The 7,387-nt window shown below is 63.3% G+C and overlaps 2 non-coding genes across 2 annotated transcripts; both read right to left on the reverse strand.

Moving 5' to 3' along the window:
* Positions 1 to 206: 206 nt before the first annotated feature.
* LOC131872487 (5S ribosomal RNA) lies at positions 207 to 325 on the reverse strand. The gene has a single exon (XR_009370636.1). It is a non-coding gene; the product is annotated as a 5S ribosomal RNA (ribosomal RNA).
* A 5,935-nt stretch (positions 326 to 6,260) lies between these two features.
* Positions 6,261 to 6,379, reverse strand: LOC131872488 (5S ribosomal RNA). Its single transcript, XR_009370637.1, has one exon. It is a non-coding gene; the product is annotated as a 5S ribosomal RNA (ribosomal RNA).
* Between the last annotated feature and the right edge of the window lie 1,008 nt (positions 6,380 to 7,387).

Here is a 7,387-nt window from a genome sequence, read left to right on the forward strand (position 1 = left end):
TCGGGCGCACCGGGGTGCGCGCACAACGCCCGGGTTGCACCGTGGCCTGTGTGCTCGGGGCGCCTCGGGTGCGCGCTCGGTGTCGCCCCCCGCGCGCGCGCGGTAGTGCGGGCAGCGCACCCCGGCCCGGCCCGGCCCCGACGAGAACGCAAACGGGCAAAAGGTTTATTCAAATAGCATTGCGACGCCCGGCGAAAAACTAAGAAAGGGTGCAACACCGGGACTTCCCGGGAGGTCACCCATCCCAGTACTACTCCGGCCCAAGCGCGCTTAACTGCGGAGTTCTGATGGGATCCGGTGCACTAACGCTGGTATGATCGCACCCGTTATGAGCTTGTCGCAGTGTGTACTTAGCAAACCGCGACCCACGTGCGAATCCACCCCGGCCACCCACCCCCGTCGAGGTGCACACCCTCCCTCGCGAAGTGCGCCCCGTTCGCCAAGTGTGAGCCCTGCCCGGGTGCGCGCACCTTGCTAGGGCGTCGGGTGTGCACCCGGCCCGGCCTACGTGCGTGCACCTGGACGGGGCGTCGTGTGCGTGCAGTGTCCCGTCTGCAACGCGGTGCCCCACACACCACCTCGGGCGCAACGACCTGCGCTCACATGTGGGCCGAGTGCACCTTGGTGCATGTTCGGGGCGCCTCGGGTGCACGCTCGATCTTGCCCCGGTGCACCAAGGCGCTCGGTTTGCCCCGGGTGCGCACTTGGTGCAAGGTGGGCACCCAAAATAGGGATCAAGCACCAAAACACAAGTTTCGGGATGCAAAATGGGACCCAAGGACCACAAATGCGTTCCAAGACCCATGATGGGTCCACGAGAACAAAAATGTGTTCCGAGACTTAATAAACAAATATTGGGTTTTAGGAGAAGAAACATGCTCTGATGCCCAAAACGAGAATCGACCCCGAAAAGGCCACAGGCCAAAAGTGGGATGCGAGACAAAAAAAAATGGGACCCGAGGACCAAAATTGGGTTCCCAGGTCGAAGACAGGGCAACCGGACAAGAAACGACCTCTAAGGCTCGAAATGAGTCCCGACGACTAAAACTTGACAAGAAGCACCCATCAGGCACCCAACTCGACACCCATGGGATGCCGACCCACCCGGGCTTCCACCTAGCACACCTTGGCACCCACCCACCCTCGCACCCAACCTCGCACCCAACTTAGCACCTTTGAACCCACATTGGCACTCACCCTGACCCTGGCACCTTGGAACCCACATTGGCACTCACCTTGACCCTGGCACCCACCTTTGCACTCACCTTGGGACCCACCCTGGCTCCCACCTCGGCACCCACCCAGACACCCACCTTGGTTCCTTGGCACCCACCTTGGATCCTTGGCACCCACCCCGACACCCACCTTGGCACGCAACTTGGCTACTTGCCACCCACCTTGGCTCCTTGACGCCCACCCCGACAACCACCCCGTGACCTACCCTGGCTAGGGTTGGTGCACACCCACCCTGGTGCCCACCTTGGCACCCACCCCATGACCCACCTTGGCACGCACCTTAGTACCCACCCCGTTACCCACCCTAGGACCCACCCCGTGACCCACCTTGGCCAGGGTGGGTGCCTTGGTGCGCACAACTTGCCTGGGCTGCACACCAGGGCGGGCTCAAGATGGCACCCGCGTTCCGTTTTTTTCACTATCTTTCAAAACGGAAATTTTAAAATCTCGTTTTTTTTTTTTTTTTGCCTTTTCTGGAAATTAGTGAAGGCAGCGCATCAAAGGTGCGCAAATGCTGGGTGCGAACCCGGGAGCGCTCCGATGTGTGCTCCAAGGTGCGGCGTGCACGAAGTCCGAGCCCGGCTTGCCCCGGGTGCGCACCTCGCGTGCACCTTCGCCGGGGTGAGCACCTTGGCTGGGTTGCGCGCCCTGGTGCGCACCAAGGAGCGCTCTGAAGTGTGCTCCAAGGTGCGGCGGTGCACGAAGTCGGAGCTCGGTTTGCCCCGGGTGTGCACCTCGGGTGCGCACCTCGCGTGCACCTTCGCTGCGGTGGGCACCTTGGCTGGGTTGCGCGCCTTGGTGGGCACCATGCAGTGCACGAAGTCGGAGCCCGGTTTGCCCCGGGCGCGCACCTCCGCCAGGGTGGGCACCTTGGTGCGCACAACTTGCCTGGGCTGCGCACCAAGAAGGGCTCAAGATGGCACCCGCGTTCCGTTTTTTTTCACTATCTTTCAGAACGGAAATTTTAAAATATCGTTTTTTTTTGCCTTTTCTGGAAATTAGTGAAGGCAGCGCATCAAAGGTGCGCAACGCTGGTGCGAACCTGGGAGCGCTCCGATGTGTGCTCCAAGGTGCGGCGTGCACGAAGTCGGAGCCCGGTTTGCCCCGGGTGCGCCCTGGTGGGCACCATGGTGCGCACCAAGGAGCGCTCCGAAGTGTGCTCCAAGGTGCGGCCTGCACGAAGTCGGAGCCCGGTTTGCCCCGGGCGTGCACCGCGGGTGGGCACCTTGGTGCGCATGCCTTGCCTGGGCTGCGCACCAGGGCGGTGCTCAAGATGGCACCCGCGTTCCGTTTTTTTCACTATCTTTCAAAACGGAAATTGTTAAAATCTCATTTTTTTTTGCCTTTTCTGGAAATTAGTGAAGGCAGCGCATCAAAGGTGCGCACCTCGCTGCCCACCACGGTGCGCAACGCCGGTGGGCACCCGGGAGTGCTTCGAAGTGTGCTCCAAGGTGCTGCGTGCACGTTGTCGGAGCCCGGTTTGCCCCGGGTGCGCACCTCGCGTGCACCTTCGTCGGGGTGGGCACCTTGGCTGGGTTTGCCCCGGCTGCGCTCCGAAGCGGGGTTATTGGAGCGCCGCCTCTTTTTTTGTCGGAGCGTTTGGTGGGGTTTCTCGCATTGGCTCTTCCCAGGCCCGGTTGCCACCCTGGCGCGCACGAAGTCGGAAGTAGGGTTAATTGCCCGGGTGCGCACCTTTGCCAGGGGTGGGCACCTTACCTGGGCTGTGCACCAGGGCGGGCTCAAGATGGCACCCGCGTTCCGTTTTTTTCACTATCTTTCAAAACGGAATTTTAAAATCTCCTCTTTTTTTGCCTTTTCTGGAAATTAGTGAAGGCAGCGCATCAAAGGTGCGCACCTCGCTGCCCACCTTGGTGTGCTCTGAGGTGCGCACCCGGGAGCGCTACGAAGTGTGCTCCAAGGTGCGGCGTGCACGTTGTCGGAGCCCGGTTTGCCCCGGGTGCGCACCTCGCCTGCACCTTGGCCGGGGGTGGGCACCCTCGCTGGGTTTTGCCCAGGGTGCGCTCCGAAGCGGGGTTACTGGAGCGCCCCCTCTTTTTTTGTCAGAGCGTTTGGTGGGGTTTCTCGCATTGGCTCTTCCCAGGCCCGGTTGTTGGGTGCGCTCCCACCCTGGCGCGCGCGAAGTTGGAAGTTGGGTTAATTGCCCGGGGCGCGCACCTTCGCCAGGGTGGGCACCTTGGTGCGCACACCTTGGCTGGGCTGCGCACCCAGGGCGGGCTCAAGATGGCACCAGCATTCCCTTTTTCTCACTATCTTTCAAAACGGAAATTTTAAAATCTCGTTTTTTTTTGCCTTTTATGGAAATTAGTGAAGGCATCGCATCAAAGGTGCGCACACTCGCTGCCCACCTTGGTGTGCTCCGAGGTGCCCACCACGGTGCGCTCCGAGGTGCCCACCACGGTGCGCAACGCCGGTGCGAACCCGGGAGCGCCCCGATGTGTGCTCCAAGGTGCGGCGTGCACGAAGCCGGACCCCGGTTTGCCCCGGGTGCGCACCTCGCGTGCACCTTGGTGCGCACAACCTTGGCTGGGTTGCGCGGCCTGGTGGGCACCATGGTGCGCACCAAGGAGCGCTCCGAAGTGTGCTCCAAGGTGCGGCGTGCACGAAGTCCTAGCCCGGTTTGCCCCGGGTGCGCACCTTCGCCGCGGTGGGCACCATGGCGTGCACGAAGTCGGAGCCCGGTTTGCCCCGGGTGCGCACCTCGCGTGCACCTTCGCCGGGGTGGGCACCTCGGCTGGGTTGCGCGCCCTGGTGCGCACCAAGGAGCGCTCCGAAGTGTGCTCCAAGGTGCGGCGTGCACGAAGTCGGAGCCCGGTTTGCCCCGGGTGCGCACCTTCGCCGCGGTGGGCACCCTGGTGCGCACCATGGCGTGCACGAAGTCGGAGCCCGGTTTGCCCCGGGTGCGCACCTCGCGTGCACCTTCGGCGGGGTTGCGCGCCCTGGTGCGCACCAAGGAGCGCTCCGAAGTGTGCTCCAAGGTGCGGCGTGCACGAAGTCGGAGCCCGGTTTGCCCCGGGTGCGCACCTCGCGTGCACCTTCGGCGGGGTTGCGCGCCCTGGTGGGCACCATGGTGCGCACCAAGGAGCGCTCCGAAGTGTGCTCCAAGGTGCGGGCGTGCACGAAGTCGGAGCCCGGTTTGCCCCGGGTGCGCACCTCGCGTGCACCTTCGCCGCGGTGGGCACCATGGCGTGCACGAAGTCGGAGCCCGGTTTGCCCCGGGTGCGCACACTCGCGTGCACCTTCGCCGGGGTGGGCACCTCGGCTGGGTTGCGCGCCCTGGTGCGCACCAAGGAGCGCTCCGAAGTGTGCTCCAAGGTGCGGCGTGCACGAAGTCGGAGCCCGGTTTGCCCCGGGTGCGCACCTCGCGTGCACCTTCGCCGCGGTGGGCACCATGGCGTGCACGAAGTCGGAGCCCGGTTTGCCCCCGGGTGCGCACCCCGCGTGCACCTTCGCCGGGGTGGGCACCTCGGCTGGGTTGCGCGCCCTGGTGCGCACCAAGGAGCGCTCCGAAGTGTGCTCCAAGGTGCGGCGTGCACGAAGTCGGAGCCCGGTTTGCCCCGGGTGCGCACCTCGCGTGCACCTTCGCCGCGGTGGGCACCTTGGCTGGGTTGGGCACCATTGAGCGCTCCGAAGTGTGCTCCAAGGTGCGCACCATGGCCCTCCAAGGTGCGCAGCATGGCGTGCACGAAGTCGGAGCCCGGTTTGCCCCGGGTGCGCACCTCGCGTGCACCTTCGCCAGGGTGGGCACCTCGGTGCGCACACCTTCTCAATGTTTTCTTGCCTTTTCTGGAAATTGGTGAAGGCAGCGCATCAAAGGTGCGCACCTCGGTGTGCTCCGAGGTGCGAACCCGAGAGCGCTCCGAGGTGCCCACGAAGTCGAAAGTCGGGTTAATTGCATTGTTTTCCCCGGGTGCGCTCCGAGGTGCGCAACATCGGTGCGCACCAAGGAGGGCTCCGAAGTGTGCTCCAAGGTGCGCACGATTCGGAGCTCGGTTTGCCCGGGGTGCGCACACCTTGGCTGGGTTGCGCACCCTTTGTGCGCTCCAAGGTGCGCACGAAGTCGGAGCTCGGTTTGCCCCGGGTGCGCACCTTCGCCAGGGTGCGCACCTTGATGCGCACCGCCTTGGCTGGGCTGCGCACCTTGGTGGGCGCCATGGTGCGCACCTTTCGTGCGCTCCAAGGTGCGCACGAAGTCGGAGCTCGGTTTGCCCCGGGTGCGCACCTTGGTGGGCGCCATGGTGCACTCCGAGGTGCCCAAGATTGGTGCGCACCAAGGAGCGCTCCGAAGTGCGCTCCAAGGTGCGCAGGTGCGCGCGAAGTCGAAAGTTGGGTTAATTGTCCGGTTTGCCTCGGGTGCGCACCTTGCGTGCACCTTCGCCAGGGTGGGCGCCTTGGTGCGCACACCTGCTTGGCTGGGCTGCGCACCCGGGCGCGCACACCTTGGCACCCGCGTTTCCTTCATTTTAAATTTTTTTTTTTACAATCTCTCAAGTGGGAAATTCTATAATCTCAACTTTTTTTGCCTTTTCAGGAAACTTTTGAATGGAGCGCATCATTGGTGCGCTCCGAAGTGTGCTCCAAGGTGCGCACCTCTGGTGTGCTCCAAAGCTCTCTCCAGCTGCGTGCACCTGCCCCGGCCGCGCACCCGGCCCCGCCCCAGCTTCGCTCACCTGTCCCGGGCGTCTGGTGCGGAACCTTAGAGTAAGAAACATCACCGTGCACCTTGGCCAACGTGCGCGACTCGACCGAGCGCGCACTGGCCGAGGTGCACACCGATTTCACCTGGGTGCGCGCGCAGCACCTCGGGCGCACCGGGGTGCGCGCACAACGCCCGGGTTGCACCGTGGCCTGTGTGCTCGGGGCGCCTCGGGTGCGCGCTCGGTGTCGCCCCCCGCGCGCGCGGTAGTGCGGGCAGCGCACCCCGGCCCGGCCCGGCCCCGACGAGAACGCAAACGGGCAAAAGGTTTATTCAAATAGCATTGCGACGCCCGGCGAAAAACTAAAAAAGGGTGCAACACCGGGACTTCCCGGGAGGTCACCCATCCCAGTACTACTCCGGCCCAAGCGCGCTTAACTGCGGAGTTCTGATGGGATCCGGTGCACTAACGCTGGTATGATCGCACCCGTTATGAGCTTGTCGCAGTGTGTACTTAGCAAACCGCGACCCACGTGCGAATCCACCCCGGCCACCCACCCCCGTCGAGGTGCACACCCTCCCTCGCGAAGTGCGCCCCGTTCGCCAAGTGTGAGCCCTGCCCGGGTGCGCGCCACCTTGCTAGGGCGTCGGTGTGCACCCGGCCCGGCCTACGTGCGTGCACCTGGACGGGGCGTCGTGTGCGTGCAGTGTCCCGTCTGCAACGCGGTGCCCACACACCCACCTCGGGCGCAACGACCTGCGCTCACATGTGGGCCGAGTGCACCTTGGTGCATGTTCGGGGGCGCCTCGGGTGCACGCTCGATCTTGCCCCGGTGCACCAAGGCGCTCGGGTTTGCCCCGGGTGCGCACTTGGTGCAAGGTGGGCACCCAAAATAGGGATCAAGCACCAAAACACAAGTTTCGGGATGCAAAATGGGACCCAAGGACCACAAATGCGTTCCAAGACCCATGATGGGTCCACGAGAACAAAAATGTGTTCCGAGACTTAATAAACAAATATTGGGTTTTAGGAGAAGAAACATGCTCTGATGCCCAAAACGAGAATCGACCCCGAAAAGGCCACAGGCCAAAAGTGGGATGCGAGACAAAAAAAAATGGGACCCGAGGACCAAAATTGGGTTCCCAGGTCGAAGACAGGGCAACCGGACAAGAAACGACCTCTAAGGCTCGAAATGAGTCCCGACGACTAAAACTTGACAAGAAGCACCCATCAGGCACCCAACTCGACACCCATGGGATGCCGACCCACCCGGGCTTCCACCTAGCACACCTTGGCACCCACCCACCCTCGCACCCAACCTCGCACCCAACTTAGCACCTTTGAACCCACATTGGCACTCACCCTGACCCTGGCACCTTGGAACCCACATTGGCACTCACCTTGACCCTGGCACCCACCTTTGCACTCACCTTGGGACCCACCCTGGCTCCCACCTCGGCACCCACCCAGACACCCACCTTGGTTCCTTGGCACCC

Source organism: Cryptomeria japonica, unplaced genomic scaffold (assembly GCF_030272615.1).
Source record: "Cryptomeria japonica unplaced genomic scaffold, Sugi_1.0 HiC_scaffold_621, whole genome shotgun sequence".
NCBI lineage: Eukaryota > Viridiplantae > Streptophyta > Pinopsida > Cupressales > Cupressaceae > Cryptomeria > Cryptomeria japonica.